General features: G+C 51.4%; 1 protein-coding gene across 2 annotated transcripts in view; it reads left to right on the top strand.

Moving 5' to 3' along the window:
- ZCCHC17 (zinc finger CCHC-type containing 17) overlaps nt 1-25689 on the top strand; it is a 1254002-nt gene that overhangs the window by 18535 nt on the left and 1209778 nt on the right. Inside the window, exon 1 of one of the 2 annotated variants that reach the window (XM_050796213.1) lies at nt 23946-23955. The exons of the other annotated variant lie outside the window; for it this stretch is intronic. The gene's annotated coding sequence lies outside the window, so the exon portion shown is untranslated. Of the gene's footprint in view, nt 1-23945; nt 23956-25689 lie in introns of those variants that run through there. 2 annotated transcript variants of the gene reach the window in all.

Consider the following 25689-nt stretch of genomic DNA (forward strand, 5'->3'; position numbering starts at 1 on the left):
ACTCCTGGACCCCCAGCCCCTGGTGCAGTCAGTTGCCCTTTTATCCTGGGCAGCTGAAGTGACACCCCGCTGTGGTTTTATTTTGTCCATCCCAATGACTAATGATGTTGAGCATCTTTACATGTGCTTACTTCTCATCCCAGCTCATCATTGGTGATGTGTCTGCTCAGAGAAAATCTGTCATAATTGGGGTCTTGGTTTTATTATGGTTGAGTTTTGAGGGTTATTTATGTGCTCTGGGCATATATTCATCAGATACATATGTGGCAAATATTTTCTCCGAGTCCGTGGCTTGTCCTGGGTGAGATTTTTTTTTTTAAACACATTGATCACTCAATGATTGGCAAGAGCTTCACTGAGAAGGTCCGAGCTGACAGAATGAGTCAGGGTCCGATCCATTCCCTCCACAAAAATAATCAGAAAATAATAATAATAATAAGCAGAGTGGCTTGTGAAGCCTCATCAAATTCGTCCTCCTGTCCCCGGTGGCCTGGACTCCACAGTGAAGTCATCCTAAAAATCGGGATCTCCATGGGGATGGGAGTGGCAGGGGGGAGGTGGATTGGGTCCAGAAAAGGCACACTCCGGAACCTCGCACAGCATCATTTTGCTGATACAAGATCGCCCTCTTATGGCCAAGATTCCTCCAGCCTCTGAGCTCTGCCCCTCCTGGGGCTCTGTGAGGCACTGGAAGACAGATAAATGGAAACATTCGTTTCGGCTCCCAAGTTTCTGATGAATACAAGTGTTTTCATTCGCTGGGCAAATATCCCACTGGAGATGGATGAAAATAAAACTGCGACTGGGGGAGTCGATTCCCGCTTCCCTGGATGAGGCTGCTGAGGGAGGGGAGGCCAGAGGTGGGGCTGGAAGAGAAGCTTGTGTACATGCAGGGCAGAGCTCCCATGTCCTCGGGGCCAAAGGCTTCCTGAGGGGCCCAGGCTTTCATGTGCACAACACAGGCCCTCAGCCTCAAACCCCTGAGATATGGGGTTCCTGGCTGAGGATGTCTAGGAGTGGCCATTGTCTTAGCACCTGCTGCCCCTAAGTCCAGCTCTCACCTGAATCCTCCAAACCCTCTCTGTCTGGCCTCCTACAACCACTGGCCTTTCTCTGCCCCACATTGCCCCAGGCTAGGAAACCTACCAGCCTCCTCCGTTTCCTGCAGGACCACAAAGAGGAGGCTGTGACGTGCCACTGACATTCCAGAAGGCTAGGTCAAATGCAGGGGACCGTGGCACCAAAAAAACAAAAAAGACAGATGCCTCTGCCTGGGGTTCCGGAGATCTCCCTGGCTTGCCACTCCTTTCTGTGGCCCCTGACCTGCTGCTCTGGTGTTGACCAACCCTCCGAGGCTGTCTCCACCATCCCCCTAAATGCCAGATCCTCCTCATACTGCCCGCTCTCGGACAGTCACGCCTAACCCTGACTTCCTGTTGCTAAGCACGAGGCACTGAGTCCTGCCCTCTGCATATGCCTAAAGGCCCAGGAAAAGAGTCACCTGGCTCAGTCGTTGGTGACACCATTGTAAGCAGCATGAAGAAGCCCTGCAATGTGGTGCTCAGGAGCCTGGCCCCGAAGCCCACGTCCAAATGGCCACTGCACCAACTACTACCTGGAGAACGTTGGACGACTTCTTGAACAGCTCTGTGCTTCAGGTTCCCCATGAATAAAGGGGAAGTTATAGTTTATACTTTATAGAGTTTTCTAGAGGGTTACGTGATTTGAAACCTTTACTGGGTTTAGAATAGTGCCTGACACTTAGTAAATGCTCAGTTAGTGTTAATAAAAGTTCCTACCCACTCGCCCCACAACCGCTGGCTCTAAGTTGAATCCCGAACTGGTCTCCTTTTTCTTTAAGTGGATGATGTGCGTGGGAAGGAGTGCAGGAGATGAACATTTGCTCTTCTAGCCTAGAAAGGTCCAGGGGTCCAGGGAGGAAGGAGTTGTACTTCTGTGTATACGAAGGACTCCCTGCAACATCCTCTGAGGATTGACTGCTGAGGATGGGCTGGGCCATGATGAACTGGTGGAGGTGTGAGGGCGAGGAGAGGAGGGAAGACAAGGGACAGACAGGCAGGGGGTCCCATGGCTGGGACCGTGTTCTTTAGAGGTTTGAATCTTTACAAATCCTACAGAGCTCTGGAAATTGTCAGCGATGGAGCCGATAGAGGTAACTCATTCACTCACTCATTCTTTCCTGTGTTTATTCAACAAACACTTCCTTGAGCATCTGTTGTATGTCAGGCCCTGGCTTAACACTGAGAAGGCAGCGGGCAAACAAGACAGAAGCAATTTCTGCCTTCAGGAAACTTACATTCTAGGAGGAAGACAGACACCAAACAATGAAGAACAGATTTGACTACTTCATCAAGGGGTCTGTGTCCCCTCATGTCAGGGGCAGGAGAGGAAGGAAGAAAGTGGCTTTTCAGTGGTGATACAAAAGGAGAGAGTGTTGTAGATAAAGTGTTGGGAGAGATGGGAAAAAGGAACATCAGGTCAAGGACCAGCATATGCAAAGGTCTAGAGGTGAGAAGAAGCATGATTCTTTTTCAGGAGGAACTGTGTGGAGACCTGGGTGGCTGGAGCCTGGTGACCAATGGGGCAAGGGCCAGGGTGAAGCCAGAGAGGTTGGCATGGTCAGGTCCCACGGGGCCAGTCATATGGCTGCTCTTCATCCAGAGAGTAGAGGGTGCTCACTGAGGGGCGGTGATGGAAGGCCAGACGACCCAGGGTTGGGAGGAGCTTAGACCAATTCTCATGTGAAACGGTGGGGGCAACTCAACCTCCTTGATGATGTGATCACCAAACCTGTCACAAAACCCAGCCTCAGAGACCCCTGGAACAGGAGTTCCAGAGACACTGGTGAGATTCGTGTCTCCCTAAAATTCCAGGCACAAGATCCTGATCCCATGACCTGCAGCACGGATGCATGAGAAACATTCTTATGAAATTGATAACATGTGAATTACTAAGAGCAACTTGGCAAACCCATGGATCTCTTGGGATATTGTTTCCCCTGCCCACTTGGTTCATCTTCAGAGATTTGGGTGAGTTGGGATCTGGGAGATGAGACTACAAAATCACTGTGCCTCTGCAGGAAGATTTACTACCACGTAGGACAGAGGGACACAGTAGGCACGTGCTCGCAGGCCCACACCTCCTGACACTGGGTGCAGGCGCTCAGGAAAGCCCAGCCAATTCTGCGAATGTTCATTCACCGATCATGCTGATTTTTAAAGGCTGGCATTTCCCAAACTGGGCGCAGGAGAACACAAGTTCTGGGTGATGGTAACTGGTGTTTTGAGAACAATGGCTGAATACGTTTAAGGAACATTACATGCAAAACACAGTGTCCTGAACACTTAGAGATGTCTTGCGTTATGAAAACTCTCCAGAGGTTGCAAAGAAAGTTGTAGAGCAGGGCCAGGAGCGGTGGCTCACGCCTGTAATCCCAGCACTTTGGGAGGCCGAGGCAGATGGATCATGAGGTCAGGAGTTCAAGACTAGCCTGGCCAAGATGGTGAAACCCCATCTCTACTAAAAACACAAAAAATAGCTGGCTGCGGTGGCATGCACCTGTAATCCCAGCTACTCAGGAGGCTGAGGCAGAGAATTGCTTGAACCCGGGAGGCGGAGGTTGCAGTGAGCCAAGATCACGCCACTGCACTCCAGCCTGGGCAACAGAGTGAGACTCTGTCTAAAAAAAAAAAAAAAAAACCAGAAAGAAAGAAAGTTCCAGGGCAGCAACTAAAACCTGACTCTCACAATCCTTTCATTAAAAAGGGAAAGTCGAACCAAAAGTAAAAACAACACATTTCATGGTAAATGGCCTTTCCAACAAAGGACACATGGCTACTTGACACTGACAGTTACAGCTACAGTGACCTTATTCTTCTCATTTAATCATGAGCCCATCACAATTTCTTTCATTTTATATATTTATTTTTTTAGAGACAGGGTCTCATTCTGTAGCCCAGGCTGGAGTGCAGTGGTGCAATCGCAGCTTACTGCAGCCGTGAAGTCCTAGGTTCAAGTGATTCTCCCACTCTCGCCTCCCAAGTAGCTGGGACCACAGGTATGCACCATCACACCCTACTAACTTTTTTATTTTTTGTAGAGATGGAGATTTTGCTATGTTGCTCAGGCTGGCCTCGAACTCCTGGCCTCAAGCAATCCTGCTGCCATGACCTCCCAAAGTGTTGGGATTAGAGGCATGAGTCACTGTGCCCAGCCCTTCCATCACAATTTCATCCCAGACTGCCATGGCATTCATTGGGGTAAGTCTGTTCATTGGCCCCAGTCACGACTGGAGAAACTCATTCACTGGCCCCTTCAGAGCATAAGGGGCCTAGTGTGAGGCCTTTATTAACAAAATTTAATTTTCCTGCTCTCCACTGAGGTTCACACCTCCTACTGTGGTCTGAATGTTTGTGTCCCCCCAAAACCACATGTTGAAATCTCACCACCCAAGATGATGGTATTAGAAGGTGGGGCCTTTGAGAGGTGACTAAGTCGTGGAGATGGTGCTCATGAATGGGGTTCGTGCCATGGGAGCCCCTGCCAGCCCCACCCCCGTTTCCCCTCCACTGAAAACACTTCAGCCCATTATGACATGGCCTCCACAGTGACAGCCTCACAGCCATCCATCTCTCTCTCTCTTTTTTTTTTTTTTTTTTTTTTTTTGAGACAGAGTCTTGCTCTATTTCCCAGGCTAGAGTGCAGAGGCATGATCTCGGTTCTCTGCAGCCTCTGCTTCCTGGGTTCAAGCTATTCTCGTGCCTCAGTCTCCCAAGTAGCTGGGATTACAGGTGCATACTAACACACCTGCCTAATTTTTGTATTTTTAGTAAAGATGGGGTTTCACTATGTTGGCCAGGTTGGTCTCGAACTCCCTACCTCAGGTGATCCACCTGCCTCAACTTCTCAAAGTGTTGGGATTACAGGCGTGAGCCACTGTGCCCGGCCCCATCTACCTCTCTTATCAAAGGGACCCCAGACAGCTCCCTCGTCCCTTCCCTTCAGCCATGTCAGGACACGGCAAGAAGGTGCCATCTCTACCAGAAAGCTGTCCCCCACTAGATGCCAAACCTGCCAGCACTTTGATCCTGGATGTTTCAGCCTCCAGAACTGTGACAATTACATTTCTGTTGTTGATCAACTACTCGATTTATGGTATTTTGTTATAGCAATCCCAAAAAGGCTAAGACAACTTATACTTAAATTTGCCCCTCCCTTGTCTGTCCTAGACTTGAAATACTGGGCCCAGCCAGCACTCCAGGCCTAAAATCCGTGTGGGCTAAGGTAGAGCTGGGAAAGGATTGGCTGCAGGACAGAAGAGTGAGTCCTGGCCCCTGCACTGCCACCAATGTACTGTATGATCCTGACAGATCATGTACCCACAGTGGGCCTCAGTTTCACCAGCTGTACCGTGAGGGGGTTGGACCAGATGATCCCCTCGTTCCTCCCTCCTTTGGTGGTCCAAGAATTCATAAGTCTGTATAGGAAAACTGTGCCCAGATAGCCACAGGAAAATGGTGCTAGGTCTGTTATGATGGTCTCTCCTCGGGAGGTGAGAAAGGAGAATCAGCCTTGGTCAGATTATGAACCGTGAGCACCACAACCAGAAACCAAAAGACACAAGCTCATACTGGTCAGCGCTGGCCTGGACCGGGGAGCTTTAGTTCCCAGTGTGAGCTGAGCAAGGTGAAGTCCTGACCAAAGCGAATGTCCCCCTCCTCTGATACGTGGGTCACAGGATCAACTAAGCCAGTGAGAAAGAAAGAAGCCCCTCCTTGGTGACGGAGCCTTGGGGGACATGGACCAGTAAGGAGGCGCTGACACCTGATGACGGGAGACTGGATGTGGGAATGGGGGAGCAAGTGTCACCATCACCAGTATCTATTGTCATTGTCATCGTCATCATGATTACAGTACAGCTAAGAATTATCGGGAGTCTCCTATGCACCAGCCTCCGTCTCCGGAGCTCTTTGTAAAGCAGTAAGACCAGGGCCCAGCACACAGTAGGTGTCTATGCTGGTCGGACAGATTAATCCAGTGGCTGCTGGTGATGTCTATTTTTTGCTTTTGCCAAAACAGCATCTCCTCACATTTCTACAGTTCACAGCCCAGCTCTCTGCAAACTTCTAAGAAGAGATTAAAGGAAAAGTCAGATAAGGCCGCCCACATCCCCAAGACAGAAGTGTCACTCACAAAGGCCTACCTGCTGTGAGCGCAAGGCTGCCCTTTCACGCCACTGGGGCCAGTTGGCATCTTCACACCCTGAGCACAATATAAGCAAAGTGTCTCTGAAAAGCTGGGAATAAATTCTGCCCATGTGTCCTACCCTCCTCAGGCACCTCTGGGGTCCCAGCGCTGACAACTGCTCTGTTCTATCAAGGTTCAGCTGTTTTAACAGGGACTTTAAATAACTCCCCTCTGCTGCCAAGAAACTTGTGTCCTGCTGAGACACGTGCACTGTGAATAGACGACCAAGAGAGGTTCAGGGTCTGGCTGCTGTTTGGACAATGACCACGAAGCTCCCTCCCTGTCCTTCATCCTCCCAAAGGCAGTTTCCAATGACTCAGCAGATCCATCCTGGAGGGCCAGGCCGTGGGCAGGGCTCTGGCCTCAGAGAAAGATCGCTCATGTTCCTTTGCTTGAGGAGGTCATGGTCAGATGGCAGAGGCAGACCCGTCAGCAACACACATCACCCACCTGCAAAGCACCAGACAAGAGGTCACAGCAATGGCTGCCATTCCATGAGCACCTGCTGTCGACAGCTCTACTCAGTCAGTGCCTAGTGTGTGCTGAGTCACAGGTGTTGTCATTAGCTTTCACAGCAACGCTCCCTGCTACAAAGTCTGTTTGATCATTCCCATTTTACAGACGAGGACACTGAAACTCAGAGAAGTTGGGAAACTTACTCAGGGTCTCACAGCCAGGGAGTAGTTGAGCCAACATGTGCTCTGTGGGCCCAGCAGCATCAGGACAGCTCTGCCCACCCTCACCCCTCAGATGGGGGCTGGGTCAGCTGGGGTGGACTGAAGGCAGGTATGGTCACCTGAGCCAGGAGGTCGGAGTCCAGGGGCGGTGCTAGACTGCAGGTGCATCATCGCCCTCCGATTGTGGAGGTTCCTCAGGGTCACCCACATAAGTCCAGTTGAGTTTGGCCATCCCAGCCCAGCTGCCAAGCAAGAGGCAGGAATTAGGTTCACTCTGTGCAATAACATTGTGTTTACCTGCTCACGATCCTCTCACCACGTCTAACATTCTTTAACTTTTCCTTTGGAAACTGTGCCTCTTGCCTACCACATACTCTTTGTCTAGGTTCTTTGACCAGGACAGAGCCCAGCCCTGCACCACTGGCTCTAAGGATAAACACGTGACTCAGGCCTGGCCAATCAGTGACTTCCATTCCACTGAATTTAGTGATTGACTCAGAGATGGGCATGCGTTCCAGGTTCATCCAATCAGAGTTTGCCCTTGGACTTGCGAAAATAGCATGAAAGAGGCTCTTTCTTTCCTTTCCTTATGGTTGCTAAGCTGGTAGAATATAAGACTGGCAGTGCAGGTGCCCATTGCAGGAGGAGGCTGTCTAAAAGAAAGCCGACACAGATAGACAAATCTCTGAAAGATGGAGTAAAATCAAAAAAAGAGAGATGGTCAGGACAGATAGAACGTGAGCCTCAGAAGACACAGACCCTTGTCTGTTTTGCTTTCTACTGTACACCGGCCTGCACAGACTAGGTACAACTGCTTGAGCCCCTGGATCAAGGCTGACTCGAAGCCGGCAGTCTCCCAGATGTTTCGGTTTCATAAGCCAGTGCAATTCTTTTTGTTTGGGTCAGTTTGCAATGTGTTTCTGTCACTCGTAAACCAATGAATGAGTCCCAATTCTGCTCTGTAGCCACCACCAGAAAACATAGTACCTGACATACAATAGATGCCAAGTAAACATTTGGGCAATCAAGGAAAAAATATGAATAAGCCTGGCCATTTCTCCCTCTCTGCTTCCCACCCACCGCACACAAGCTGCAGACAGCCTAATGGGCACCATGGCTCTGGAAATTAAAACTTACTGAACAATCAGCTGCTTCCCCATGGCAGCAGCAGCGTCTGCCCACTGGGCCCTTGGAGGAGGACGGCAGGGCTCAGGGAGGTGGTTGTGTTTCTGTGCAGAAACACCAACCCCAGGAGATACTGGAAATGGGCTCACAGCTGCAGAGATGAGGTCTGGGACCCTGTTTCCCTGGCCAGTGGACACTCGGGTAGAAGGACAGTAACAGTAACTCCGCACACATCCACCGAGCTTTACAGTTCACAACGTGTCCACACAGCATGGATGAGCCTATTGGAGGAGGCAGCACTGAAATCCTGGCTCTTTGTCTTAAATTTTATATTGATTCGTAATATTTGTATGTATTTATGGAGTACATGTGGGATTTTGATACTCTGCCATTTACTGGCTGTGTGATCTTGGGCAAACCATGTCTCCTCCTTGGGGCTGGGGTTTCTCATCTGCACAGTGACCCAGCTCACAGGACTGAGGTGAGGAATCACTGGGATAAGAATTCAGCTTTGTGACTGGCACACGGTCAATGTGCAATCCATAGGCAGTACCTGAGCATTATTAGCCCCACCGTAGAAGCACAGACACAGGGACTGACAGGTGGGCTGTGGCCCGCCTAGGGGGCTGCAGTGGGGAAAAGCAGGGTCTGAAGCCAGAGCCCTGTGACTCCCAGGCCAGTGCTCCATCCACTGCATCCTGGGCTCTCAGGAGGAGGCTGAGAGGGGACTGCCTGGTATCTCCCCAGGGGAGCAGAGATCCCAGAATCCCCACATTCTTCCAGGGGGCAAGCTTCCCGAACATGTGTCATCAGGTGGGTCCCAGGAGGCCCAGAAGGGTGGGCACTCTGCCGAGGACACCGAGGGCAGGGGTCCCAGGAGGGGAGCTGAGCCAGAACATCATTCCTCACATTCCCACTGTGCCTTAACAAAACTATACCTTAATTTCCGTTACCACAGAATGCATGCATGCGTGCTTGTGTGAGGGAGTGAATTCAGATACATCATTCTACCTGGAGGAAATGGAGTCTCAGAGAAGTCAACTGATTCGCCCAAGATCAAACAGTCTGGGAGGCCAGAGGAGGCTCAAACTCAAGTCTCTACCACTAAGGTCCATGCGTCTCCCCATCCCTACACTGCCCTGCAGAGCTTGGGTCAGGAGTTAGGAAAGGAAGAGGCCAGCATGGGCTGGAGGCATCAGGGAGGGCTTCCTGAAGGAGGGGGAGCCCAATCTGGGCCCTGAAGAACACACTGAAGAGGAAGAGCATACAGGGAGGGAGGCACAGCCCAGTTTGCTGCTCCCAAATCTTTAGGACTCTGGGCCTGGATTTCTCCACAAGGAGGGTCAAGGTCTTCCTGGGGCAGGCTCCCCAAGACCCTCTCCTCAAAGTAGGTGGAGCTGCATCCAGGCAGGATGGGAGGCAGCTCCCAGGTAGCAGGTGGTGTGGCGGGTAGAGCAGGAGCTCCTGGGAACTTCCTGTTCCTTTGGTTCCCGGCCCAGGTGCGCCGGAATGGGAGCGGCACCCTTGCCCCTCTTCTGTAAGGGGGACCGTGGTCTCACAAGAGCCTCTGATGAGGCCATTAGACCACATTCCATCAGCCAGTCAGCCCCACCAGCCACACAGACAATTGCTGCAAAGCGCCTCATCAGCTGAGAACTGTGTAACCAAAGGGCCCTGAGATTTCCATTGCAAATTCCCCATGTGAGCAGCAGCCTGCAAAGGTAAGAATCCCCCCATTATGTCCACAAGTGGGACAATTAGTCCATTTCTCTTTCCTGTTCCTGTAATGAGCCTGCAGAAGCAAAACAACATCAGGCGGGTATGAAAATACACATCAGCTCAGCTGCCGAGGGGTATTCTTGAGACTATTTTGGGAGCCAGATGCCTGTGTGCGTGGGAGATGCATCCGTCCTCTGCACAGATCAGCTTTCCAGATGTAGGCCCAGGAAGCTGAGCCGGCACTTTGAAATCTCAAGTCTTTTTCCTGTAGTCTACCCTCACTCCCTGTGGCTGGCATTTGGTGATGTCAATGAAATGCAGAAACTGAGGCTGGCACCAGCGGTTTGGAGATGGCTAAATGCCTCCCTAAATATTGTGGCCTAGGTGCCTCTCTTGCCTGACCCTAGTACCAGCCATCTGTCTGAGTCATATTGCCCGCCCTTGGAGGGACTCTGAAAGCTGCAGTGTCACCATTCTTTACATAACACATGTGTGGACCACCTACTATGGGACAGCCACTGTATTAGGGGAATCAATGTAAGCAAAACCAGCACGGTCCCTCCTGGAGCTCAGTCTAGAGGAGACAGAGACTCATCTAATCCAGAATCACACAAAGCAGCATAAAATGATAGGTGCTCCAAACAAGAGGCTCAGGGTGCGTGAGAGCACGTGACGAGGCGATTTCAAGGCAGGCCGGGAGGGCGTCCCTGAGGATGTGGCCCCCGGCTACCATCTGAAGAATGAAGCAGAGTTATCAGGTGAGCTTGGAGCTCGGGGAGAGTGTTCAGACCAGGCAATAGCATGTGAAAAGGCCCAGCGGCTGGAGGGCTCTTGGCAGCCACAAAGAAGTTCAAGGCCTACGTGGCTGAAAGGCAAGGAGTGGGTGGGAGCCTGCAGAGGGAGCAAGACCCAGGACTGTGCAAGGGTCTCAAATGCCACTTTAAGGATTTGGGTCTTCATCCCAACAGCAAGGAGACAGTGGAGGGCAAAGAGGAAGCAAGGTTGATGTGATCAGATCTGTGTTTCCAAATCAACCCTTAGGCCACAGCACAGGGGACCATGATGGAGACAGTGTTGGACAGTGTGATCTGAAGGTAGGAGCATTGCGGCTCATCCTGGAGGGAGAAGGACAGCTTCCAGGACAGAGGGGATGGGAATGATGAGTGTCGGCATCTGTGTAGCATTCATTTAGCTATTTGACACGTGATTATTGAGCAACAACTATCTGCCTGACCCCGTATTCAGTGAGGAGGTGCCAGGATGAATAAGAACAACAAAGTCACTGTCCACAAGGCTCTTACAAGGGGAAGGACAGGTATTTCCCCAATGTTTCAGGAAAGCAGCTCCCTGAGAAATGTCTGGGCTGCTGTGATAATCAGCTTTTATTGGGTGAGAGAGAAAAGACCAGCCAGGGATGTCTGGATATGAACCAATCACCCCATGTAAATCAAGGGGACTTGAGGAAAGGACACAGGACAGAGTCAGGCCCTCCAGGACTGAGAGTCACCCAAGCCTGTCTCCCCCTCCTTCCCTGTGCACCCCCCCCAGATGGTGCCCTTCAAGGTGGGCTCCCACAGCAATTCATTTTGCATCACGGGTCAGTATTTCCCAGAGCAGGACCCTGAGCAGGCTCAACTTGGCTGATCACACAACAGGAGGCTCCCAGCAACCCTGCAAGGTTGGCATCCCCTTCCCCGCTTTGGACATGGCAAATATAATATCAGAGAAGTGAAGATATTTCCCCGAGAGCTACTAAGTAACAATGTCCTGGTGTCCAGGCTGGTAGTGACATGTGAGAGCTCCATCGTGAGCAGGGAGGAAGCCATTCATCCAGACCTTCACTTTGATGACAAGGACAAGCTCCACCTGAGGGCAGGCACTTCTGAAGCAATAACCCTAGCAATTCCCATTTAGAGCCTCCTGGGTACCAGGCACGGGCTCTAAGCCCCTCTATCTACTGATTTACTTCGTCTTCACAATAACCCTTTGGAGTACATTCCAGTTATACATTGCCGCAGTGATGGCGTGCTGCAACCATAAGAGCGAGTAGCTTCAATCAATGGGTACTGATTTAGTTCCCAACTCTTCGGGTGGGCTGGACGATTTTGCTGCACTGGCCAAGCTCTCTCCATCTTCTGAAGTCAGCTGTTAGCTCATCTGTGTGTTGGCTTTGCTGATGTTGGCTGGCTTTCTCACCTATCTGAGGGCCTTGTGTAGGCTTTGATTATCCAGCAAGCTGGCCTCAGCTTGTTTAAACAGAGATGTCAGATTTCCAAATGGGGGAGTCCCTTGAGGTGCAGGCTTCAAATCGACACCTTCACATGCAACATATTCTATTGGTCAAAACAAGTCACAGGACCGTGCATACTGAGGGAGTAGTAAAGAAACGCCTCCTCTTCATAGGGGAAGTCATCTGCAAAGATGGGTAGGCTACTGGGGTAGGCACCATTATAATCAACCTACTCTCCAGATGAGAGCACTGAAGTTCAGAGAGGTGCAGTGGCTTGCTCAAGGCCACGGAGTTATCAAGGGGACATGGGCGAGTTTTATGCCCAGGTCTGTGCTGCTTCTTGAAAGCTGTGAGCAAACTACAGACAGAGAAACCCAGGACTGGGAGAACCTTGGGCTTCCAGGGTCCTGAGCAGGAGACTCCTAGGGTTAAGGAAGACCCTGAAGCCCTAGTGAGGACTCTGGCAGCTGGAGAAGAAGGGTCTTTCTCTCCCAGAGGGGCAGAGGGCCACCTGAGCAAGTGTCAGAGCTTGGACATTAGGCTCAGCTCTGTTGACAAAAGGTGAATCTGAATTAAACTCATTCATTCATTAATTCTCCCATTTATCCATCCACCCACTCAGTAAACAACCTTGGAAGAGAATCCTCTTGACATATTCTGCCCTGGCATTGTCTTTCTACTGGTCATACCCATTCATTCTTTAACAGTCAGTTCAGGTGTCTCCTCCAGGAAGCCCTCCCTGATATGCAGAGTTAGTGCCCTTTCCCTCTCCTGCCCACACACTTTGTGCTTTTGCTGCATCCTGGCTGGGGGCAGGGGGAGGGACTCTCGATTGTCACTGATGATTTATGTGCCACTGTCCACTCCCAGGGTCCTGTGAGAGAGCCAGTCTCCATAGGGCAGGCCAGGGTCCCATCTTAATCACCTCTGTCTTCCCGGATGACTGAAGGTTTCAGGAGGGCAGTGCAGAGCCGCGTGCATCTCAGGGACTGTGGCTTCCTGGGGTCTAGAACACTGCAGGGCACAAAGCAGAATCTAAAATACTGGATGGATGGAAGAAAGAAGGGAAGGAAGGAAAGCAGAGTTAGGGAGAGAGAACAGGGAGAAGGAAAGAAAGAGAGGGGCCTTGCTTCCTAGGCACAGCATGAGGGAAGGAGACAGAGAAGAAAATTGCAAATTCAGAGGTTGGGAGAGGTGAGGGAAGCAGAAACACTGGAACATTAAAAATGGTCACACTGTGACCTATGACATTTCGCTTAATCAGGAACAAATCACTTCGTACTGCGGGTAGATCTGAGAGCTACTCAGAGTTTGCTTTCAGAAGCTTTCTGGAATGAAACATTTCTCCCGGGACCTGTCTCATGCTGAGCCACATCCAACCCGATTCCATGGGTCAGAGAGACATTGTTTCCAGTACCTCTGCCTGGGCAAAAGAGCAGAGGTCCTGACCTGAGGCTGGGTTTGGGTGGCTGCTCCATCCAGAGTGTGACCTCGGACGAGTCACTCAACACCCAGAGGACCTGGACAGTGGGAGTCTCTCCCTTCCTTTCTTGCTCCTCCCTGGCCTCGGGCCATCTTTAGGGTGGGGCCCCATCCTCTTCCTGGAAGTCATCTAGACTGCCCATCCTCTGGACTGGAAGGGTGAGAGCCAGGCTAGGACGTCAGGCCAGCTGGGCTCAATCCAAGCTGCCCTCCATTCTAGGTCCTTGCTGCCCCAGAAGGTGACAGCAGCATCCACATCAGTGGGGAGATGTAGGCTCTTGTGCCCCACCCCGGAGGTCAAATGAGCCTGACTCTGCACTTAACATGCACCTGAGGTGGCGGGTGGCCACTTTAAAGTGTGAGGAGCCCTGGTCCAGCCGGTGGGGGAGACAGAGCTGTCAGAGGCCTGCAGAAGGGCTGCAGGGACAACCGGGCCTGCCTCTCCCCAGAGGGACCCAGCAATTGCCACGGGGACTTTGACACTCACAGACACATCTCCACATGGGAGATGTCATAGGTCACAGTGTGACCATTTTTATTGTTCTAGTGTTTCTGCTTCCCTCACCTCTCACAACCTCCGAATTTGCAATTTTCTTCTCTGTCTCCTTCCCTCATGCTGTGCCTAGGAAGCAAGGCCCCTCTCTTTCTTTCCTTCTCCCTGTTCTCTCTCCCTAACTCTTCTTTCCTTCCTTCCCTTCTTTCTAAACCTAAGACAATCACACTTCCTGGCTCTGTGACTTGGTCCCATCACCCCACCTCTCTGGGGTCACAGCTCCCTCCTCTGTAAAATGGGGACAGTAACAACCCCTTGTCCCAATTATCATAAGGATGGAGGGAAGTAATTTGCATAAAGCTGGGAGTGGCCAGGCCTCGTGGGGCCTGTGTCTCTGTCCTCTCTGTAGGAACCTCCTCTGCCCTATAGCTCCTTCCTTCCCTGGACACTTCCCGGTCTCCCTCTCAAGTTTCCCTCCCGCCAACCACAACCTCCCCAAATCTGGCATTGGTTTCTCATCATCATCTCTTTTCCCTCCTGGTCCTTTTCACAGCATGGAATTATTTGGTTGTTCATGTTGCTCATTTTGCTTGGCTGCTTCTGCAGTCAAGAGCTTCGTGATGGCAAAGACCTTGTGGGTCTCAGTCACAGTATGTCCCCATCCTTAGCACAGAGTCTGGCACATAGAGGAGCCCGATCCTGCTGGGTGGAGGGACGAGGAGTGGGGCTGGGCTGTATCAGTCAGGATGGTGAAGTGCATAACAAACAGCCCCTACATGCCCGTGGCTTCACCCAGGAAGAGTTTATTTCTCTCCCAGGCAAAGCCCAAGTGGCTGCTGCTGGCCTGGGGCATGTCCTCCCAGGGGCATGCCTCTTCTGAGTGATGATGCAGGGATCCAGATTCCTTGATCTGAGATGATGTCATCAACATGCATGGCCTCCAGGGAATCAAGGAAAGGGAAGTGAGTGAGGAGCAGGTGCCCAGATGATTAATCACTTCGGCCAGAGAGGTCCACATCATTTCCACTCACATTCCACTGGCCAGAGCTACATGGTCACCCCACCTAGATGCAGTGGGGCTGGGCCAAGTCATCCCTGGCTGGGCAGCCCCTGCCCAGCACTGGCCCTGCACTGTGAAGGGGACTGTGAGCCTCTGGACAGCATGCCTGTCTCTGCCCCTCTGCGGTGGTGATTGACGATGCCCTGTCACCCTGGGCCTCCTCCTGAGGCCCCTGCATTCCTCTCTCTGAGCCTCTGACTGACAGGATGCCTGGTCAGGAGGGGAGAGGGGAAGGGTTCCCAGGGCTGCCTCCACACTGGGCTCAGAGATGGGGGAAGATCTGGTCCATTCCAGCTGATTGTGTTCAGAACCTTCTGTGTCTGCCAGGCTGCTAATTTGGTGCCATCTGCCTGCATTCCCAGCACCAAAGCCCTGGCATAAACAAGTTTTATTTTATGGTTCTTAAAGAAAGTTCAAGCAGAGGTGGGGAGAGAGAGGAGGGGGGCCTCAGAATGATCTAGCTCTCTGGGAACCAGGGTGTCATGTCCTTCTGCATTCTGCCAAGAGGGCTGAGTGGAATTCACAGTGGGCAGAGGAGGGTTGAGTGGCCTGGGGGATGATATTACTGTGACTTCCTACCTCCCCATAGACTGGGGCTGCTTGGGCCCGAGTCTTCTTGTTCCCAGTGTCCAACCCACGGTCTGACCCAGAGCAGGTGTCAACAAACTGCTGCTGAGTAAAACTGCTGCTGAGTGTAAGAATGAGCAGTGGTGAAGGGCAGGATGGGGAGAGGCTGAATGGGATGTAGTGGGAGGCCAGGTAATTTCTGTGTTAAGCACTATAATGAATTATCCGATGGGAGGAAGCCTGGGATGGCCTGAAAGATCCCAGCCTCCTGGGATGACACAGTAAGCAGGACCTGCAACTTATTTCTTCAACAAGGTGACAGGATGTCACTTCCATGATTTGGTTACAAAAGACTGTGGCTTCTGCCTTGCCAGCTGATTATTTATATTGCCTTCTTGTGTTCTGGGCTTTGGTGAAGCAAGTTGCTATGTGGGAGACACCCCTGTGGCAGGGAACTGAAGCAGCCTCCAGCCAAGAGCCAGCCAGGAACTGAGGCCTACAGCCTATCAGCCCTCTAGGAACTGAGTCCTGCCAACAAGTGCAGGAGCTTGGAAACAGATCCTTCCCCAGTCGAGCCTTCAGGTGCCATCCCAGCCTAAGCTGATATTTGGATTGCAACCTGTGAGAGCCACTGAAGCACAGGATTCAGCTAAGTTGTGCCCAGATTTCTGCCCCACAGAAACTGTGAGATAATAAATATGTATTGTTTTAAGCCACTAAATTTGGGGGGCAATTTGTTATACTACAACAGATAACTAATGCATATCCCATCAAATCCTCTCAACAGCCCTGTGGAGTGCATGCTGATTAGCCTCTTCTGGGGATCAGGATACTGAGGCACAGTGCCATGTAGGGGGTTCATAGGAGAGCTGGGATGCAAACCTGGGTTTGTCTGAGCTGAAACCTGTGCTATGCATTATTTACTGACTTGCAAGATCAGCTAAGACATAAAATTCACCCACAAACCCATAAAGAAGAGGAAAATCTAAAACTCAAAGGAATTATGTAAATATAAACCCACACACAGTTACTTGCAAATCCTCCTTCTTTCTCTTCATCATATACACTCTGATTCATTCTAAGCTCAACGTCTGCACAGTGGGGAAGCCACTTGTCAATAATCTCAGCGCAAATCACCTTTGGCACTGATATCCCTGTAATTTGGTTGGGGGAGGGTCCAAGGCAAGTGGAGAAAAAGATTATGGTGGCCAAGACAAGTGGGAGCAGTTGAAGAAACCAATGCTGGCATATTTCCCAGTCTCCACTCCCATTTTTAAAGTAGAAGATACTTCAACATTCCTACAAAGCTACCTCCAAAGAAGGACTCTCAGGGACTTTGAGCCCTGGGGCAGGTGGAGGGGACATATGCATATTTGGTGGAAAGGCTTTGAAGACAAGAAAAATGATGGGGCTTCAAGAAGATGGCCAATGGGCACACTGGAGGATCCCTGCCCAGGGGAAGGGGCTTTGGGTCACCTCCTGCAGACGGATGGTAGTGGAGGAGTCCTAGCCTGGGAGTTGTTCAGGATGCACAACACTGTAGCTAACTCACTCACTGGGGGATCACTGGGGATCGAACTGACCCCTCTAACCCCCAGTGTCCTCATCTGCAAATTGTAAGGTGAACTTTGAGGATGTGTCACTCATGGAACCTATGTGGGTAAGAACAGAATCTTCCAGTTCCATCCAGTCTCCTTTTTCTCCCTCTAAGCACCCAGAAGGATGAGAGAGCAGCAGAGGTCACCCCAGCCCTCTCCTGGCAGGAGATGTGGCCCCACCTCACACCATGCTCAGCCCATGCTCCTTCTGATTCTTTAGGGACAATCACACAGGCCATTCCTGAAATGCACTGGGTCAGCCTGGCCTCCTGTGAGCTGGGCCCCGGCTCATCCATATTCATCCTGCATGCAGCTTCTGCCTGCAAAAAGTGGCCATCAAGGTGTCCATCCCTGAGCCTGCCGAAGGGCATGGAGGTGGGAGTGGGGTGACCTATGCTCCCTGGAGGTTCGGGATCAAGCCCTAGAGAGCCTCTGTGTCACTCAGTTGCATCACTATGAATACTAATTGATGAGAGCAGACACATATCAAATGCCTACTATGTCTCAGGTACTGTGTTAGTCATATTCCAGGCATTTTTTCACCTAATCTTCAAATTCTTATCCATGTCTCATGACAAGAAAACTGAGACTCAAGGGGATGAAACGACCTGCCCAAGGTGGCACAGCAAGGAAATAGCTGAGCCAGAATTTAAACCAAGAGCCTGCACCCTTAACCACCCTACATCACTACCCTTCAATGAGGGCACCCACCACGAACCCAAGTTCTGCTCCTGTGAATTTCAGGGCAGGAGCCAGGTGGCTCAGATTCTGCAGTGGGGGTCAAGTTCCCTACACTCCAGGTGATATGGTTTGGCCGTGTCCCCACCCAAATCTCACCTGGAATTGTAATAATCCCCACATGTCAAGGGCGGGGCCAGATGGAGATAATTGATTCATGGGGACAGTTTCCCCCATACTCCTCTCGTGGTAGTGAGTAAGTCTCGTGAGATCCGATGGTTTTATAAATGGGAGTTCCTCTGCACAAGCTCTCTTGCCCGCCGCCATGTAAGAAGTCCCTTTGCTCTTCCTTCATCTTCTGCCATGATTGTGAAGCCTCCCCAGCCATGTGGAACTGTGAGTCAATTAAATCTCTTTCTTTTATAAATTACCCACTCTTAGTTATGTATTTATTAGCAGCGTGAGAATGGACTAATACAACAGGACTAACCACCATCTCAGGCCCCTGTGTTCACCGAGGCCCTTTGCCTGGTAAGCTAGCTTAAGGCTGGTGATCTTCTACCTGGTGATGTAGAAAGATGCTGGGGTGAGGAAGAGGATGTTTCTGAGAAGTCGGTAGAGCTGGTGGCTGAGGACAGCATTGGGTGCTGCTGGGGCATTGTGAGAACTATCACTTATTCACCAATGTGTGTGTGCCTTCCCCACAAGAGAGAAAGACCTGCAAAACCAATCAACTCTGGTTCCAATGAAGTGCCCCTGGCAGAGCTGGAAAGGTGTTACAGGGTTTGTTTGTGTGGATGGAAGAAGCTGACCTGTCCTGCAACCTGAAAACAGGAGGTGGGAGGAGGCGGGCAATGGAGCCCTCTCTCTGCATGGAGACGCTTCAAGGAAGATAAGGGAAAGCTTATCAGGCAGCATTCATGGTGTCAACAGCAGACAAGAAATGTTTTTAACACTTCAGCCTTGCCAACACTCCCTATTTATCTCAAGAAACACAAGTGTTTTTCTTTCTTTCTTTTTTTTGTTTCCGTTCTCCCCCGCTATAAAATGCTCAGAGTCGCACAGTGCAAGATGAAGGGTTGACACACGGTGAAAACTCATTTTTAGATTCCATCAAGTTCCATCAGCCGCACTCCCCTTGCAGCAGAACCCAGCAGACCAGTGGGCAGAGCCAGCAGGCAGGGGGTGGAGGAGGCGGGGAGGGGTCGAGGTGGGGGACAAGCTGAAGGAGGGGTCTAGAGGGTGGGCAGTTCTGGTGAGAGGGCACCTACTGGATGGGCTTGTTCGGGTCTTGGAGCTACAGTAAGGGTTGGGGAAGGGAGATGACAAACATTTAGGGCAGAACTGCCTTTAAACCAGGTCACCAGAGGCCCCTTTGCTTTGGAGGGCCCCAACTAAAGAGTGCCCAGCAGGACTGTAGCGCTCTTCAGACCTCACTCTGGGACCCCAGAATTCTCCCCCCAAGTGGCCCTGGACCACCTACAAGAGCCTGTTTCTCCCTTCTTTCTCAGGTCTGGGCTAGAGAGCTGACCTAAGGGTAAACACTGTGCCCAGAGCCCGCACCCTAGGCCTGAGTGCAACCTAGGGGTGGCTATGGGGCAACTTTTGCAATGAGGTGAATCAGTAAGTCTAGAGTCAAATTAACCCTCCCAACCCCACACCCCCCAAGCAGTATCGTGACATCTCTGCTTTAGTCCCTGAGGGCAGGGGCCATGCTGCTTGGCCTGGCCCCAAGCGGGACTCCAGTGAGGGATTGCCAAGGGTCACCCAGAGAGACCCAGTGGCTCTCTGAAGGGCACACAGCAATGTGATGGGCAGAACCTCTGTGTCCAGGCCTCAGTCAGCTCAGTGTGTCCAGCCTGAGCTGGGTCCTCTATCAGAGAGCCTCCCGTGATTTCAGGCCTTTAGGGAAACTCATGAATGAGAACTACATGCAATTGTTCTTGAGCAATATTAGCACCAGCAGTGCCCCCTCCAGCTCTATTGGCACAGGGAGCAGCTGCAGCAGGAGCTGGCTGAGGAAGGAGGCTGGTGCCCCGGCAGCTCCCTGGAGTGTGGGGCTGAGGTTCCAATGCCACGTAAGCTTCTGCAAGGCAGGCACTGCTGTGGCTCTCAGAGGGCCCCCCATGCCTATAGTCTTCTCCACTTCTCTCCTGGGAGCTTCAGCAGCCTCCACCTGCCCATCAGGACTCCCCCTCCCTCCCGGGATGCTGTATTAGTCCGCTCTCACATTGCTAAAAAGAACTACTTGTGACTGGGAAATTTATAAAGAAAAGAGGTTTAATTGACTCACAGTTCCACAGGCTGCACAGGAGGCATGGCCGGGGAGGCCTCAGGAAACTTATGATCATGACAGAAGGCAAAGAGGAAGTAAACATGTCTTACCATGGCGGGGCAGGAGAGAGAAAGAGCGAAGGGGAAAGTGCCACACACTTTTAAACCACCAGATCTCATGAGAACTCACTCACTGTCATGAGAACAGCAAGGGGGAAGTTCGCCCCCATGATCCAGTCACCTCCCACCAGGCCCCTTCTCCAACACTGGGAATTACAATTAGAATGAGATTTGCATGGGGACACAAATCCAAACCGTATCAGATGCTCTCTGCACTTGGCAGCCAGGAGCATGGGAAGACGAGACTGCACTTCCAGGTCAGGCACTTGGGCTCATCTCAAAACTGAGAGCTTCAGCTTCTGGAAAGTTCTTCTTTCCTTGAAAGTAAGTAGCTGTTCACCATTATTGGTGGTGATGGCATCTTAAACCAGCATTATTATTGAATGCCTTGCCCATTGCCCATAGGTGGGAACCATCCGTGGTTCTGCTGGGAGGGGCTCAACTGGGATGAGGAAGCCTGAAGGCTTTGAAGTCAGCTCCATCACTGAGCAGCCCAGCTTCCCTGATCAGGTCCCACATCTTTATTCTGGAGCTAACAGTCCCCACCACAGGCTGGGGAGGGGAAAATATATTATCCTCTGTGTGCCCTCCAGACCCACCTCCACCCCTTCCCCTGCTCTGTACAAGGAGACTGACCTGCACGGACAGCATCAACAGGGCTCCAGTGCCCTCCTGTGTCCTGGCTTCTGTTGGGTTCTGGAGGCACCAGAGGAGACCAGGGGGTGGGAGGAGAGAGAGGCAGGGGTGCTTACTCCCTGGTTCCCTCCCTTTGAGCCATGGCTGCAATGGCTGCGTTCCTCTCTTCTGGCCCTAGCCCCATTGGGCAGCCCCTCTCCCATGCCAAGACACTGACCAATATGCCAAGAAACTGATGGGGTGTTGGTTTTGAATTTTAATGAGACCTGGTGGGTTTAAGTAGGGGAGAGACTGAATTTCATTCCACCTTTTTGAAGGCTCCCCTGGGCTGCTGCAGGGGAGGATTAGGGAGGCACACAGGGGTGGATAGTGGACGTGCTGGAGCTATTGCAAGATCCAGGCTGCTCTGATGGAATTTGGTCCATGATGGAGGGCAGTGAAGATAAACCCAACATCAGCTAGGACCAGGAGCCAGAGAAACTGAACCTGCAGAGAAACTCCAGGGTGAGGGGCCAGGAACCCCTGCTGAGCAGGGAGGCAGGGTTAGGGAAGCTCAGTGTAGAGGAAGGACAGGTTGAGGACCCAAGTGGAAGCTGGGAGCTGCTCTAGGTCTTAGCGAAGAGCTGCCTTGAGCAGGGATGTTAGAAACCAATAAAGTCCTGCAACTCTGGGCAGCCTGCATCTCTACACGGCGCTAAACTAGTGCCATGACCCTGGCGCTTTCTCCCCTTCTAATGGTTTCAGCATGCATACCCCATCAGTGCGGGAGGGGCAGCAATGTGTACTTCCTGAGGGGTAGGGCCCAGCCGAGGTCCCTGGTCCTGCCCTGCCTCTTCCCTTCTAGTCCGGCAGGACGGAGAGCAAGTGGAATTGGGGAGCACTTCCTGGTGTGGAAGCCGGGAAGTTTGGGTGTCTTTTCCAGATTGGCCACTTTCGAGTGGAGGAGGGATTTGCTGTGGGATGCTGGGCCAGTCACTTAACCTCTCTGAGCCTCACTTTTCTCATCTGGGAAACAGGCTAACACCTAACTCACAGGGCTGGTGTGAACCCTAAGTAAAATGCCAAGGCCAAGGCTGTACCTGGCCCTCTGCAGCGACACCACATGGGTGAGTCCACCCCTCCTGCAGGGAGCTTGGCACTGACAATCCTCCCAGAACCCAGCACTGGCATCATTCAGCCTTCAGCGTTCCCATAGGCCTCCATTCCCTCATCAGGACCATCAAGATTTCAGGTGGGCAGCCACCACGGCCCTTTCCAGCTTGTACAGTAGAGGCCCTTATGTCTCTGCTGAGCAACAGCCTTGTAGCCCCAGTCTCTAACCACTGCAACCCCAGCCTCATGAGCCTGTTGGATACATTCAGGAGACCCTGAAGCCCCTCCTGCCCTAGAGTTGTGGCAGGAGAAAAGACACACCGTTGGCCAAGGACCTGCTGCGTCCCCGGCCCTGCGCTCACAGGAGCCTCCTGCGCCCTATTCCCTCCAAGACTGTGCATGGGTAGGAGGGGTCAGGAACCACGAGGACGTACACTGGACATGCCAGCCACCCCTGGGAGCAGGACGCTTACCTGGAGACCCAAGAATAGAGCCTGCTGGGTGCACACATGAGTGCTGAGTGATGGCAGTGATCGGATCTTTGGCCTGTCAGCACCTGGGAATAATTACAATCCTAAAAACAGCCCTCATTATTTCTACCAGGGCCATGGTGCCCTTTGGAAAAGTGGATGTTTCCTGCCAGATTGTCCCCCGAAGCTGTGTTTGTCACAGGCTATTGTGTAAATCCATGTTTGACCCATTTTTTAAAAATGTGATTTATCCACTTGACTGGCCTTAATGCTCCCTCTCCAAACTCAAAATGTGACTGTCAGGAGTCCAGAGAGGAGCCATCAAGTATCACAGGGGAGCGGCCTGGCTGGGTCCAGCCTGGGGCTCTGAGCTCCTCGTGCTGCCCAGGAGAGCAGCATGGCCAGTACGGGCAGCCATGGTAAGGAACAGTGTTCTGCTCCGGAGCAGCAACCATTCAGGAACAGTAGAGGGAGAGAGCCTGGGATCTGGAGGAAGTCTCAACTTCAGGTTTATTTACCCCACCAAGGCTCGCTGTGGTTCTATCCTGTGCAGCCCTGTGTGGGACCTGGGCTGCAGCAGTGAACAGACAACGTCCCTGCACCCCAGGAGCTGACACCATGGAGTGGGGAGGCAGAAAGAGACAGATAACGCATCTACAAGACTGTTCCAGGTAGGGACAGGTGCAGCGGAGAAATCAAAACGGCGTGGTGTTACGGTCTGGCTCAGAGCAGCCTGAACAGTGACAACCTTGGACTGTGGGGGACAGGAAGGAGCTCTCTGAGACATAAAGGATGAGAAGGGACACTGATGTAAACAGCAAAGGGAATGCCCCACCAGGCAGGGGGCACCCTGGGGCAAAGGCCCTGACCAGTTAGCTTGCTGGGGGAGCATTGATGATGGAGCAGTTAGCTCCACCTAGTGGGGCCAGACTCCTCAACAGGAGAGGACACCTGGGCTGAGAATTTCCCAGGTGGGAAGAGTGAGGACTTGACGGACTGAAGACAAAGACGGAAAGACTTAGACCTGAGCAGGTGTGTAACATATTGGAACAACCAGTGTCATGGTCACAGGAGAGTTTCCATGCACAGGTGTGACAAAGAGGAGGCTGGAAGCATCCTGGGGTCAAATGTGCCACCAAACTGAAACAGCACTAACGGGTCAGGCTCCCTCCTAAGGCAAGGAGAGTCACTGTTCAAGCAGTGAGCAAGTCACACTCATTGAGGGTGTTATATCCAATAACTTCTCAGGCCCCTTTCAGCTTTAAAATGCAACAAGCCAGCAATGCCAGCTTATGCTTTAATTGAATAGAAGTTAATAGGCTTGTTGAATTTGGTTGCATTTATTTTCAGTTTCGGGTCCTCATCCCAACCATTGAGATGAAGAAAAGAACCACTACCAGAATGCTGAGCACAGATGCAGAGGTGTGTGCTGATCGGGGCCCCTTGAGCCCTGGAGAGAACTGGGGGAGGTCACAGAGACCAGAGGTGGTAGGGGAGACCAAACCTTAATAGCCCAGGCTCCCTCACATGGGGCCACACACAGATGGACACAGGCCAGGGCAGATTTTCATTCTCCTCCAAACAGCCTTTCCACTCTGCCCCACCCACCCACTGCAAGTGCCACAAAGTCTGAGAGGCACACAATAGTAAGCATGCATTTCCCACTCCTTTGCAGGTCGGCTGGGTGGTTCTCAGCTGCAGGTTTGGGCTGCCGGCCTGCTGCATGTGCCAGGGCAACATCTTATTCCCATGACAATGGCAGACAAGAGGGCACTGGGAGCGTGCAAACTTCTTCTTCTTCTCCTTTTTGAGACGGAGTCTCACCCTGTCACCCGTGCTGGAGTGCTCGAGTGCAGTGGCGTGATCTCTGCTCACTGCAAGCTCTGCCTCCCGGGTTTACGCCATTCTCCTGCCTCAGCCTCCCAAGTAGCTGGGACTATAGACACCCGCCACCACGCCCATCTAATTTTTTGTATTTTTAGTAGAGACAGGGTTTCACCGTGTTAGCCAGGATGGTCTCGATCTCCTGACTTTGTGATCCGCCCATCTTGGCCTCCCAAAGTGCTGGGATTACAGGTGTGAGCCACCGCGCTCGGCCACAAACTTCTTAAGACACAGAACTCGCAACTGTCACTTCTTCCCACATTCCACTGGCCAGGAGGAGTCACAGACCAAACCCAATGGCAAGAGGCCGTGAGGGTGGCTCTGCCTTCTGTAAGGGAGGAACTGCACAGTCAAGTGCATAGGGACAGGGAAGCGTGAAGAATTAGAATCAGTAGTTTAATCCACTATCTCCTATCCACAAATAACAGCTGTGGTCAGGACATGTTGTCTGTAAGAAAACTGAACATCCTCTGCACACTTTAAAAGTAGTGTTATTCCTCCCCTGACTTTAAAGTAACACATGCTTATAGTACAAATGAAGAGAAAATTAAAATTACCATCATTTCATTATTCATAGATGGCGTGATTTTACTGCATTTTCTTGCAGTATACACATCCACTTGTACACTCCAATAAACATAGGCATATATTTAAATACCAAGAGTAGGATCATACTTTATTTGACTGTGTGTCCTACCTTTTTCATTTAATCTCATTTGGTGAGCTTTTACTTGCATTATTAAATATTTGAAAACAGACTCTTCAAGGATGTACAGTAATTTATCTAAAGGTATCACATCACTTATCTAGACAATCCCCCGTGGTTAGAAGTTTAGGCTCTTTCAGATTTTATTCTACTATAAACAAGGCCATAATGAGCATTATGGAACACAGTACTAGTCGGCGTTGAGCTGTGTTCACACGCCTGGCTCTGTGTAAGCACTTTCCATATGGGACCTCATGTGAGCCGCAAGCTTCCCTCTCTGGACGTTACCATTACCATCCCTATTTAGAGATGAGGAAATCAGGACTCAGAGATGTTAGGAATGTACTCAGGGTCACCCAGCAGCTATTTAATTGGTGGAGCCAAGATTAGAACCAAAGATTTATTACAAAGTCATGGTCTTTACTGCTTAGCTAAACTCCTTTGTGTACCTTTCTGATGGTTCCTTTGGGATTAATTTCTAGAAGTGGGATTAGTGTGTTTGCACATTTTGAGCTCTCAAGACATATTGCTAGCACACCTTCCAGAAAGAAGGTATTCATTCAAACAGCAACCAGTAGTCTCTTCGTCCACAGTGTTCACCATGTGCTGGG

The sequence above is a fragment of the Macaca thibetana genome, chromosome 1, assembly GCF_024542745.1.
Source record: "Macaca thibetana thibetana isolate TM-01 chromosome 1, ASM2454274v1, whole genome shotgun sequence".
Taxonomy (NCBI): Eukaryota; Metazoa; Chordata; class Mammalia; order Primates; family Cercopithecidae; genus Macaca; species Macaca thibetana.